This window comes from Bufo gargarizans, chromosome 7 (genome assembly GCF_014858855.1).
Source record: "Bufo gargarizans isolate SCDJY-AF-19 chromosome 7, ASM1485885v1, whole genome shotgun sequence".
Taxonomy (NCBI): Eukaryota; Metazoa; Chordata; class Amphibia; order Anura; family Bufonidae; genus Bufo; species Bufo gargarizans.
The window spans coordinates 95,844,831-95,858,676 of record NC_058086.1 but is presented as its reverse complement, the minus strand read 5'-3'; the positions used below and the strand labels follow the sequence as shown (position 1 = coordinate 95,858,676).

Here is a 13,846-nt window from a genome sequence, read left to right as displayed (position 1 = left end):
CACACTTTTTTGTTATGTATATAATTCCACATGTGTTAATTCATAGTTTTGATGTCTTCAGTGTGAATCTACAATTTTCATAGTCATGAAAATAAAGAAAACTCTTTGAATGAGAAGGTGTGTCCAAACTTTTGGTCTGTACTGTATGTGTGAACAGTGTGCAATACTCATGTATAAAAAATTCCATATATAATCGATACCGCACTATTGTCCGATTGTCACATTCTAAACTAGCCGAACAAGTATCGCAATATAAAATGTATAAACAGGGGCAATACAGGAAAAACGGACCAAAGGGTAGGATGAATGTCCACCATCAAGTAGGCATCACCCTCACCAAATGGAATATCGGATAAAATCCATAAGCCCATGAGGGTTCTCCTCACACCATAAATACATGAACCAATTCTATTAATATTATATTGAAAATACATCTTTTTCGTCATGGCTCAACCTGGGTATGTTAAATAAATAAAAACAATTGAAGTAATATAAACAGAGGAATCGCAAACATCTCCGGCCAGTGCAGCCACACATCCATCCTCATCTTCATCCCCCATCGGTATATCATCTAAGAAGAAAAAAGAAAAAAAATTGTGTTAGTGAATGAATAAAAAAAATATGTTAGATACATATATTTGTCCTTAAATTACTACCCAATAGGCAAGAGGTCCCGCAATCTGATCTGCAGGGGTAGAGGGCAAGCTACCATGTCACTATATATTCCCAATTCTGTAATCAATGTTAAGGCTATTAGGCTGAGGCTATTAAGAATATGAATCCACTTAAAAAAAAAATTCTTAAGAAGACTTACTCTGTTTCCCGTTCTTTTGGGCATCGGGACATGATCAACAATCCAGCCTCTCAAATCCTTCTCCATGTGTTTCAAATCAGAAAAATGTCTAGAAACAGGTAAGTCAAGGCGCTTTTTCCTTAGGCTGGTTTCACACGGGCGTTGCGGGAAAAGATGCGGGTGCGTTGAGGGAACATGCGTGATTTTTCCGCGCAAGTGCAAAATATTGTAGAGAAAAATCGGCATGTTTGGTACCCAAACCCGAACTTCTTCACAGAAGTTCGGGTTTGGGTTCGGTGAACAAGTGGATTAAGTTGAGTTAAATTATGATTTTTATTTTTTTAACCTCTCCAGCCCTATTGTACTATACATTCTGTATTACGAATGCTCTTATTTTCCCTTATAACCATGTTATAAGGGAAAATTATAATGATCAGGTCCCCATCCCGATCATCTCCTAGCAACCGTGTGTGAAAATCGCACCTAAGGGGTTAATTGCCGGGGATCGCAGCCAACGCAGGCCCCTTAGAAGTGAATGGGGCTGCGTAAAAATCGCAAGCATCCGCAAGCAAGTGCGGATGCGGTGCGATTTTCACACACGGTTGCTAGGAGATGATCGGGATGGGGACCTGATCATTATTATTTTCCCTTATAACATGGTACTAAGGGAAAATAAGAGCATTCGTAGTAGTAGTATTTGTAAAAAAAAAGTTTTTACCACTGAGGAAGGAGACAGGTCTTGTCTTTAAACCATACTTTCAACCTAATAGATAGAAAAAAAAAAGATAATAAATCAAGCTCAAGGTCAAACCAGTTAATACGTGCATTAGGGCAAAAAAGAAAGGCCTTACTGAGAACACTCACTTCAGAGGTAGTAAGTTCCTTGGATAAAAGATTAACCACAGTCATTTTTTCTTGTTGATCTGTGTCTTGTTTACAAATGTACTTGTCTTGTTGTTGCGCAATTTTCCTATATCTTCAGCGCCTGGTTCGATGTCGTCTTTTTTTCTCTGCAGTCCGCTTGTCCCCTAAAAAAAAGCTGGAGATGTCTGTATATTCTTTTGTTTCTTTTTTATATGCTATCAACTTGCCATGTGTAAACAGAACCTTTTTTGTAATAATCAAAATCCCTGTCCCACTTTGTCCGCTTCCCCTCCTCGGACTACGTTTGAATGACTGGCCGGAAACCCTACGAAATGATCCCTCTTCCTCCTCCTGTGCCACATCCTCTTCCATCATCGACAGCAGCGTTTTTTCAAGGAGGCATATAAGTGGGATAGTAACGCTGAGAATATAGTGATCGACACTGGCCATGTTGGTGGAGTATTCAAAACAGTGCAACAAGGAACACCGGTCTCGCATGGAGGCCCAGTCATTGGTGGTGTTCCGCAGAGCGACTCACCCGTGTGTTCTGCAGCTGAAACTCCACCAACACCTGCTGCTGCTCGCACAGTCTGGCCAGCATGTGCAAGGTGGAGTTCCACCTTGTGGGAACGTCACATATGAGGCAGTGAGCAGGAAGGCCAAAGTTACGCTGCAGCGCTGACAGGCGAGCAGCAGCAGATGAGAACGCCTAAAGTGCACACAGACAGCCCGCACTTTATGCAGCAGCTCTGGCATGTTGGGGTAATTATTAAGGAATCTCTGCAACACCAAATTCAGCACAGTCGCCAGGCAAGGGATGTGCGTCAAACCGGCTAGTCCCAGAGCTGCTACGAGATTTCGCCCATTATGGCACACCACCAGGCAGGGCTTGAGGCTGACTGGCAAAAACCACTCATCGGCATGTTGCTCAAGGCCCATCCACAGCTCCTGCGCGGTGTGAGGTTTGTCCCCCAAACAGATACGTTTTAAAACTGCTTGCTGACATTTACCCCTGGCTGTGCTGAAGTTCGTGGTGAAGGTGTTACACTGACTGGATGAGAAGCTGGTAGAGGATGAGGAAAAAGAGTAGGAGGAGGAAGCAACAGGAGGCAAACTGAAGTGCCCTGCAATCCTCGGTGGTGGAAGGACATGCGCCAAACTGCCATCTGCCTCAGGCATTTAACCAGTGTGCTGTTATGGAGATATAATGGCCCTGACCGCGCAAACTGGTCCACGTATCTATAGTCAGGTGCACCTTGCTACAGATGGCGTTGCGCAGTGCACACCATTTTGTCCCCTACTTGGTTGTGCAGGGAAGGGATGGCTTGCCTTGAAAAGTAGTGGCGGCTGGGCACGACGTACTGTGGGACAGCCACCACCATAAGGCCTTTAAAACTATCCGTCTCCACCAGACGTAATGACAGCATTTCAAATGCCAGTAATTTAGAAATGCTGTCATTCAGGGCTAGGGATCGCGGGTGGGTAGGGGGGTACTTCCTCTTCCTCTCCAGCGTTTGGGATAAGGAGAGCTGAACGCTTGCGTGGGACACTGTGGAGATGCTTGGTGACCCAGGTTTTGCTGCCAGATCCTCTGTTTGTTGGGTGCCAGGTGGCACTGTCACTCCAGAGGTGGATGAAGAGGCCGCGACTACAGCAGAAGAGGAAGCAGGAGGAGCCGGAGACCTTTCTTGGTTTTTGAGGCGTCTAGTCCACTGCAGCTCGTGCTTTGCACTTAAATGCCTGGTCATGCAGGTTGTGCTCAGGTTGAGAACGTTCATGCCTCGCTTCAGGCTCTTATTGCACAGCGTGCAAACCACTCGTGTCTTGTCGTCAGCACATTGTCTGAAGAACTGCCACTCCAGGGAACTCATTGGAGCTGGCTTTGGTGTGCTCGGTCCCTTGCCGGGGTGGGCAGTAGAAGGCGTACTGTCTAGAGGACAGACGCTCCACATTTGCACCCTGCTCTCTCTTCTGCTGGGCTGGTGGCTCTGTGCAACCATTGCCTCTTCCTCCGAACTACATCGGTCACTCTCATGACTTTGATTCCATGTGGGGTCGAGGACCTCATCGTCCTCCACATCATCTTCCACCCAGTCTTCACCCCTGACTTCCTTGTCGGTCTGCACACTTTCGAAAAACCCCAGCAGTTGGCACCTGAGTTTCGTCATCATCCGAGACGTGCGATCAAAAAGCAGAAGAGACTGCTGCATGACTTGGGGCTCAGAAAGCTTGGCTGATTTGCAAGAGGGTGAGGTGAAAGACTAATGGACATCGGCTGCAGGTGCCAACTGTGGTCTTTCAGCAGGAGACTGGGTGGGAGACAATGTGAAGGAACTGGATCTACTGTCGGCAACCCAATCTACTATCGCCTGTTCTTGTTCAGGCCTGACCATTCGTAGAGCAGCATTAGGCCCTACCTAATAACACTGCAGGTTTTGTCGCCTACTCGCACCTGAGGAAGGGGTTTCACTTGTGCGTGTAGCTGGCACAGATCGACCATGTCCTCTCCCTGCAACAGGAGCTCCACCAGCAGCACCGCAACGTGGGCCACGTCCCTTATTTGACGCTCTCCTCATATTTTTTGAATTTAGGATCTTGCCCTAAATGGGTGTATAATTAATAGTAAAAAAGAACGACAGTATTTAAAGGGTGTATCTCACACGGCCTGAACCAGACTAGGCCTCAATTAAAGATTTCTTTGCACAAAATGGCTGTATTTCAAATGGCTCTATTTCAAATACCTAATTCAAATCCCCTGTATGTATAGTGGGGATCACACACGCCCTGAATCAGTGTAGGCCTGAAGTAAATATATCTTTGCAGAAAAAGACTGTATTTTAAATGCCTAATTCAAACCCCTGTATGTAGAGGGGGTATCTCACAGGGCCTGAACAAGTTTTAGCCTGAATTCAATATTGGTGCACCAAATGGCGGTATTTAAAATCTCTGAATGTAACCCAAATGTATTAAGGGTGTAAGGCAATGCCATCTGCATCAAAGGCTGCCAACTACATTTTTTTGTGCCCAAATGAGTGTTTGTTTAAAAACTGAATTTGACAGCAGTAATTTTACAAGTGCTGATGCTGCAAGGCCTAAAAATAGTGTTTTTTTGTCAAAAGAGTGTGTTTTTCAAACCACAGAAAATGATGGGTGTATTTCTACCTTAAATTACACACTGACTAATACAGATGTTGTAGATTGCCATAATGTCTTTCTTTGCTAACAGAATATGAAAACTGTAGATATTAAACTTGAATTTAACACTTGCAGATCTGGAAAATACTGTTTTAAAAAGAAAAAAAAATGAGTGTTTTTTTTAAACCCCAGAAAATGATGGGTGTATTTTTACCTTAAATTGCACACTGAATAATACAGATGTTGTAGTTTGCCCCCAAAAAATGGTGATTTGCAATGTCCCAAAAGCTCAGATGCAGTGCTGGTGCACTGAGCATGCATAATATGGCCGCAGCCGCCACCCATCTAACTAACAGAATTCTAAAAGTTAGTCTTTTTTAGTCAATGAGCTCAGGGCAGGGTAAAACGATAGTGCCCTGCACCCACACAACTATTTGTCTTTAGATCGCAGAGTTAGATTCTCTCCTATGCTCTCCCTGAAATCACAAGTCCAGCAGCGTCCTCTCCCTACACTTGTAACAGCAGAGTGACATGCAGCGCTACGTCACTCAAGCTTATATAGAGCCTAGGTCACATGCTGCTCTGGCCAATCACTGTGATTGGCCAGAGCCAATGGCTGTGATGGCCTCTTGGGACAAGTAGTATGACACTGGTTGATTGGCTGCTGTGCAGCCTTTCAAAAAGCACCAAAAAAGCGCCGAACACCAAACCCAAACTTTTACTGAAATGTTCGAGTTCGGGGTCCCAAAATCCTAAAGTTCGGTACAAACCAGAACTTTACAGTTCGGGTTTGCTCAACCCTAGCTAACAGCCAACCAAAACTCAATATTTATTGCCCCGATTCTACTTTTACTTATGGACAGGGAGATTGGATGTTAAACAAAATAGACCGGGAACGGCAGGACGAGAGCGTAGCGTTGCACTCTCCCCTCCCTCCCTCAATGACGGCCTACCTCCTTCATGTTGCTGGCTCTGAGATGGCCGTGGTTGTGGATCCCGGTGATGCTGGTGCTGACTCCCTGCTTCTGTCCCTCGCTGTTTGATTCCAGTGGGACTTGTTGCTTTCCTCTGTTTGTTGCTTCCCTCTGCTCCGCTCCTCTCTGCCTGGGTGGTGAAAGTGCTGGCACCTCTTCTGTCTCTGCCGGGTCGGTGCCTGCCTCGCCTGTTCTCCTGCTGCCCTTCCTGTTACCCCGCTGAGACTGCGCTTCCTCCTGCTTCCTTCCACGACAGCAAGTCTATTGCATCTTGACCGCTTTGTCGTCTCCCTGCCTTCTCCCTGGATAGATGCCGAGGTTCCTGTGGGCTCTTCGTCCGGCATTGGTGTTGTCGGTGGATTGTGTTCTCCCCCTCTGATCACCTTCCTTCCCTCTTATCTGTCTGTGGGGTTCGCCTTGAGCTGTCCGGAGGCTGAGACCAGACTGGAAGACCCTGAGAAGACACTTCATTGGTGAGATTCATCCCGGCTGTTCCCCCCCCTTCCATGTTTTTCTTGTTTTCCATCCTCTCCTCGTGTGTCCCTCGGCCTCATCCCCAGCCACCTGACCTCACCTAACCTCTCTTAACCCCCATGTGACAGATTTTTTTGTCGGTTCTTAAGCCTAATTACCCAGTACTGTCAATAATTTGCTAACCTCCTGTATCTACTAACCTTCTGTATTGAAGTGTGGGGGAGGAGAGAAAAAAAAAAAGGAGAAACGATGGCTTTACTGGATTGGGGTGAAAAGGGGGCAGTGAGGATAGTTTGAGGAGAGGGGAAAAAAAAGGGGGGGAGGATAGAAGAAGAAAAAAAAGTGGAAGAGAAAGATGGCCCCTAAACAGAATAGAGGTTCAACAGATCTGAGCGCGGTTAAGGTGGGACAGAAGCAAACAGAGTCCTCTAAAATTGATCAATTTTTTAGATCCTCAAATTCTAGTACTAGGTAAAGGAGAAGTTAGATATGAATATAATAAAAAATCCATCTGAGGCCCGAGCGGAGGAGGCACTTGAAGGGGATTCTCATAGTGGAGACGCGGAGACACCTATGGACAATGCATCTCCATTAGAAGAAATTTTATCCATTGTGAAAAACAATGGAAAAGCAATACAAAATATTGCCGTTTAATTGGGGTCAGTACAGACGGATCTCCTTATTATAAAAGAAGATTTGACAAAGATCCGGGATAGAACCAAAGAATTCGAAAATACGGTGGCTAACCTGGAGCAAGAAGTGAAAATATTAAAAGCAGAGAATATTACAGTAAAAACAGATTATAATTATCTGGGGAAAAAAACGGTGGATCTAGAAGACCGCTCTCGAAGATATAACATTCGAGCTATAGGTTCAATCGAATCATCTGATGATAAAAACCTAGCAGGAATAATACAATCCATTATCTTTGATAATTACGGGAAGCAACATTTCTCACCTTTGTTTCTAATTGAAAAGGGCCCATCGAATACCTGGCGGAAAACCTAGTCCTGGACGGTTGCCAAGGACGGTAATAGTTAAGATGTTAGCCACCTATGATAGAGATATGATTTTGAGGCGAGCACGGCATGCCCCCCCGATTAACCATAATGGATGCAAACTTTCTTTTTTCCCTGATTTTTCAAAAGAGGTTCAAGATAAGAGGCGTACTTTTTTTATGTTAAAAAACGCCTTCAGAGCAAAGACATTAAGTACTTCTTTATATATCTGGCCAAGTTAAGGATTGTATTTAATGACAATGTTCTATTCTTTGACTCTCCAGAAGTGGCCACGGATTGGCTAGATCGGATCAATGTTTAAAAATATTTTAATTTTTTTCCTCTTTCTTTTTGGAGGCTATATGAGGGGGTGGGGGAGGGATGGTCCTAGTTAAGAGGTCTGTTACTTTTAGTGATGGAGCAAGGGGGTTATGGTTTGTTTGGTTGGGAGGGTAGGTGGGGTATGATGTGTCTCTATTGTGGAGGAGAACGGAGTGAAGTCTGGGAAGTTCTATCTATTGGATAATCAGACTAAATAATGGCGACTAGAATACTTACGTGGAATGTTCGGGGCCTTGGGGAGAAGATAAAAAGGCAGGCGGTCTTAGACTTGATACGAAGACACCTACCAGCTATTGTTTTCCTGATAGAAACCCACTTTACACAGGATACGATTGTTCGTCTTGGGGGTAGGTGTGCTACACAGGTGTCTAATTCTACATATACCAGTTACGGTTCTAATTCATAACCGGATTAATTTTGTATGTTTGGCATCATCTATTGATAGACAGGGGAGATATGTTTTTCTCCATGGTAGGCTAGATGGGAAGTTATGCATTTTGGCTTTTTTTTTATATTCCTCCACCTTTTTCTGTACAAATATTGACCTCTCCGATGGCGCTTGTGGATCAATGGCCGGAATGTCTGTTTATAGTTAAGGGGGATTTTAACTGTGTAATTAATACCGAGAGAGATAGGATTAACAGGGTAGGGAATATTTATTCCCCGACTCAGCGGTCCCCCTTGGCTCGGTTTTGTCAGGAGGTTGGCCTTGTTGATATTTGGGAATATCTATTCAAAGATAAAAGGGCCTACTCATGCATAAGTAAATCTGGAAGATCTATGTCTGGGATTGATTTGGCCTTGAGAAACAAAGGATACTTAAACTGTATCAAACTGATGAAATATGAGACCAGATACGTTTAAGACCATGTTCCTTTTGTAATTGAGCTGTGTATGCTTAGTAATAACCTTAGACATAGACCCTAATTTAGATTGAATCCCCACTGGCTATTAATAATTATAACCAGATAGAAAGTGAGATCACTTCCTTTTGCGATAAAAATACTGCTTCAGCCAAACCCCAATTTGTTTGGGATGCGTTTAAAGTAGTTATGAGAGGGGTCTTTATTAGTACAATTGCCAATGTCACTAAACGATATGCTATGAAGGAGAAGGAATTAGAGGAAGCAGCTGCAGCTGGAATGGCTGGCTATGCCAGTTTAAAGACGGAGGAAGCTAGAGAGATTATGCAGAAGACGGGTCAGGCTTTCTCTTATTTTCTTTTGGAAAAAGCCCAACAGAGGTTGTTCTTTAATGGAATTTTTTTTTTTCTGAGGCAGGGCGTCCAGGAAAGATGTTGGCCAGGGTAATAGCTAGCCAGGTCCTAAAGAAAGAGATTCGTAGCATCCGGGCCATGGATGGGACCACTATTGAAGATCAGGAGGGAATTATTGAAACGTTTATAAACTATTTTTCCCTACTATATGAAGCAGAGAGTGTTCTTTCAGACGATGTGATTGACTTGTACTTGGACTCTATTTCCCTTCCAGCTCTCACAGATACTCAAAAAGAACGTCTTGAGATGGACCTAGGTCTTCAAGAGATAGATGATGCAATTAAAGGCTGTTCAGGGAACTCGTCTCCTGGTTCGGATGGACTCCCGTATAGGTTTAATCGTAAGTATAGGGAGACTGTTCTTCCTTATCTGTGGAGAACACTCACTGATTCAATAGAGGAGAACTCTTTTCCAGAAACAATGACAGAGGCTGTCATTATACTGGTATTAAAGAAGGGTAAAGACCCTAATGATTTGGGGTCATATAGACCTCTCTCTCTTCTTAATACAGATGTACAACTTTTCTCTAAGATTTTGGCTAGGAGGTTATCTACTGTTATGACTTTAATTATACACCTAGACACCTAAACAGGCTGTATGCCTAAGAAAGGGACCCACTAAATAATAATTTACATCGGCTTTTTACTAATATACAGACCTCCGGAGGGGAGACACGAGCCATTTTGTCTATAGACGCCTCCAAGGCTTTTGACAGAGTGGAATGGAGGTTCCTTTGGAGAGTGCTTCACAAGATGGGCTTTGGCCCTAGGTTTACTAATATGATAAAACTGTACTGTACAGATCTCCTACCTCAAGATTGAATATAAATATAAATGGTCATCTTACAAGAAGTTTTCCTTTGACTAGAAGCACTCGTCAGGGATGCCCCCTTTCCCCTCTTTTGTTTGATATTTACATTGAGCCTTTGGCGGCTAGGGTTAGACAGGATCCTAGGATCTGGGATATTGAAGACAGAATTTCTCTCTACGCAGATATTTTGTTTTATGTTCAGCAGACTCAATCTACGCTGTTGACCATCATTCAGATGATTCATCGGTTTGGAGAGGTTTCGGGTCTGGATGTAAATTGGGAAAAAAACTACTCTCATGCTCTTGGACAATAGGAATATGCCCCTAGATCAGTGATGGCGAACCTATGGCACGGGTGCCAGAGGCGGCACTCAGAGCCCTTGGAAAAAGTCTATGGTGTACCAATATGCTTTAGACTTTTCCTACCATTCATCAGCACAGGACGCACTATGAACAGCACACTGAATGTAGGCTATTAAGCAATTATAGCTAAATGATAAAGTACATGGAAGATATACTATGTTGGTATTCAGGTTAAATTGCCGTGTTGGCACTTTTGCGATAAATAAGTGGGTATTTGGTTGCAGTTTGGGTACTCTGTCTCTAAAAGGTTCCCCATCACTGCCCTAGATAATTAATAATTCCAAATTGAAGCCCCCATTAATACTTTGAAAATTGCAGACTCTTTTGAGTATTTAGGAATTATAATCTCTCCAAGGGTGGAGGACTTTATTCCCCTCAACTTGACTCAATTGATAAATAAGTTAAGATCTAAAATAACAACTTGGCTCAGCTTACCTTTATCAAAGGCTGACAGAGTATCTCTAATATTAATGGTGATTCTTCCCCAGTTATTGTATCTCTTTAAGAATTCTCCAGTCTGGATTGGGGATAGATTTTTTTAAATTAATAGAAAGAATTATTAGTGATCTACTTTGGGGGCTTAGGACTTAAACTAGAGCACTGGTGCACGCCCCTGGAGAGAGGAGGAGTTAATCTCCCTTGCTTCAGGGGTTACTTTTTAGCCGCACAGTTCTGTTTTCTCGGTGAGTGGACTGATAGTCCACTCTGTAAATACTTAGTTAATAGATCTCCTTCTGATAATTTTTTTACACTGTTAGAGTCTGATCAATTGACCGACTCCGATAGAGGATTTAAATCCGCCAGGAACCTTTTTATGAATTCATGGTATTCAATCAGACTTTGGTATGGAGTGGGAAGAAGAAGGAAAAAAGGAGGAAGTTTATTCAGACACTAAAGGATCTAGAAAGGAAAATCCCCTTGACTGGAGTTTGAGTAGCGCAAGGGTGGCAGCCGAAAAGTGTCCAAACAGATTTTGAAAAAACTAAAATAGGGGTGGGGGGAAGGTACAGGAAAGGCGCCAAACCGAGCAAAAACTGCACTAAAAATGTATTTTTATTTTTTTGTATCAAGGTGCTAGAGTGCTAGCATATTATACATATAGGTCAAAAACTTTTATACATAAAAAAGTTACATCAACCACTACCAATAACTGGACAGCTTTCCATACCCCTTCTTCGGATATGGGAACGAATACACGCCCGCCCCAGCCTCTTCTAACCCAAATTACCAACAATTAGAGACCTATATCTTCTCTCATTACGCTCCCCCCCCCTTGTAGACCACGCGTATGTGTGTATTTATACATCCCCCTTATATGCATGTACACATATATATGTAGATACTATGCAATCCTCTCTAGACCTTTACATGGCTATATACATATTCATCCATTTATCAACACGCATATTCACCCATCTATCAATTCTAAATTTGCTACCAAGCCCCGTATACTCCTCCCACAATCCTCCCATACACTCTCCAGGCATATCCATATCTATACTCTTTATGTGTAATTATATATACACATGTATATACCACTGGCCGTCACTACTACTGCCCACTATGCGAACTATACATACATATGCGCCCGGCCCACTACGCATCCACTCTGTCACTCATCCAATACACTGTATACGTGTCCTTTGGGGGTTAATCACCACCCATTGTGTTCAATAGTAGCGACCATAACTGTATCTTTATTTATCTTAATTTATTTATTTATCCATTCATCATTTATTTATTTAGTATGCAATTCTCAGATTCATTTTTGTCCTTGTTTTAATAGGTGTAAATCCACACACATTTCTTGAAATATTTATGTAGAACCATCTATCCTTTGAAAATATGTATCCATTACCATGTATATACGTCCTATGGAGGTCAAATGACCACCCACCATGCCTACCTATTTCTGTTATGTCATGTATTTCTCACATTTTCATATATGCTCTTATATATACGGTTTTATATGTATTCTTATATCCATTTTTATATTCATTTTATATCTATTTTTATATCTATATTTATCTACATGTATATCTGTATCCTCTGCCCCCCATACGCTATGATCCCACATCAGCCCTTTCCTTTCACCATCCCTCCCTTCACTGTGCCTCAATTCATTGCCCAATTTATTGCCCATTTTTATGCCCCTATTTTTCCTGAATCAATACAGTCTCCCTTTTTCCAGCAACACATACACCCCTCCGCAATGTCGGTTCAGTTACTTTGCGCAGATAGCGATGTTCACGAACTGTTATACCCGCCCTCCTCCGCACTGCTGGTCCAGCCACTCCCAACACATAGCGACTTAAACCCGCCCCCCGGACGTGCGATCCACCATGCGGTCCACATGACGCCAATGCGTCCCTGCCCTGAAGTTACTCCTCCCTCAGCCACGTCCGCCCAGCCTTAGCCGCCTTCACTGAGCTTACACGTCACAGCCACGTCTGACTCAGTTATACCCGGGGTCAGGAAGTCACAGCGGGTGACTGCGCGCTCTATGTCTAAAGATAGTGCTGTTTCTTAATGGTAGCTTTCTGGGTTTGCCTTGCAATCCTTTTTGTCTCACTCAGGGATCCGTAGCTTCTTCTCCTCAGCTGTTTCTTGTCCAGCACTCCCAACCTCCTTATATTCCCCTCTCCCACTTCTCTGGTTACCACAGATATAGAGCTTCCTGCCTGGACTTCTATACTGACCCACTGGAGCTGAGTTGCTGTTATCCATGGTTGTCGTACCAGAGCGTTACCCTCCGGATCCCTGTTGGTTGGTTGTTGTCTCCCACCTGGGATTATGTGTTTTGTCAATATTGTCTGTCTTCTCCCTAGTGTTTCCCTTTAGTGTTAGTGGTGCGGACTAGTGTTCCCACCACCCTATTCACTACGTATGGCTCATTTTAGGGAAAGCCAGGGTTTTAGGAACATGATCGGCGTACGGGTGAGAAACCCCTCTAGGGACGTCAGGGCAGTCAGGTGCCAGCCTCTAGGTGAGTTAAAGGTCACCATCTTTCCCTCTCCCTTGGACAGGGCCTTCTTTTTCCATCCTTTTGCGTCACGTATGTGATCTATAAGTAAACTTTTATCTTTAATAAAAATACATTGTCTGTTATTGTTGCAACTTCAATAAATAAATAAAATTAAAAAAATAAAATTAAAAAAAGCTTTTTCTTATCGAGGCCAGTCTGAGATTGTTTTTTTCGTCGCATAATGTACTTCATCACACTAGTAAAATGGAGTAAAAATCATTTTTATTTATAAAAAAATAACAAATCTACCAAAAATTTCGAAAAAGTAGCAAATTTCCAAGTTTCTATTTCTCTACTTCTATAATACATAGTAATACCTACAAAAATAGTTATTACTTTACATTCCTCATATGTCTACTTCATATTAGGATCATTTTGAGAATTTCTTTTTTTGGGTAGGCTGTTAAAAGGCTTAGAAGTTTAAAAGCAAATCTTGAAATTTTCAAAAACCCACTTTTTAAGGACCAGTTCAGGTCTGAAGTCACTTTGCAAAGCTTACTGTCACGGGGCGTCAAAGGCGCACTCGGTCTCCCATCAGCTGCAGACCTGCTGCTTAGCTTTGGATCTGTATTTGGCCTCGATCCCAGGGCGGCTTTGCTAGCTGGGAGGCTCCCTGCTCCTAGGTCTGCCTTGAGCTCCGAGCTGATCACTCAGTGCTCGACTTGTCTGTCTGTCGGTCATGTAACGCTGGCCACGTCACATGACCCTCAAACCCCACTATAAATACAGGCAGCCTGCTGGCCACAGGTTGCCTGTTAATTCTAGGTTCCTGGCTATTTGTTGGACTACTGAA

General features: G+C 43.2%; 1 long non-coding RNA gene across 1 annotated transcript; it reads right to left on the bottom strand.

Annotated features, from left to right (window-relative positions):
- Positions 1-215: 215 nt before the first annotated feature.
- On the bottom strand, positions 216-6,308 carry LOC122943671. The gene is made up of 4 exons (XR_006390887.1): positions 5,746-6,308; positions 1,658-1,821; positions 1,512-1,556; positions 216-571 (listed from the first exon to the last, which is right to left on the bottom strand). It is a non-coding gene; the product is annotated as an uncharacterized LOC122943671 (long non-coding RNA).
- Positions 6,309-13,846: the final 7,538 nt, after the last annotated feature.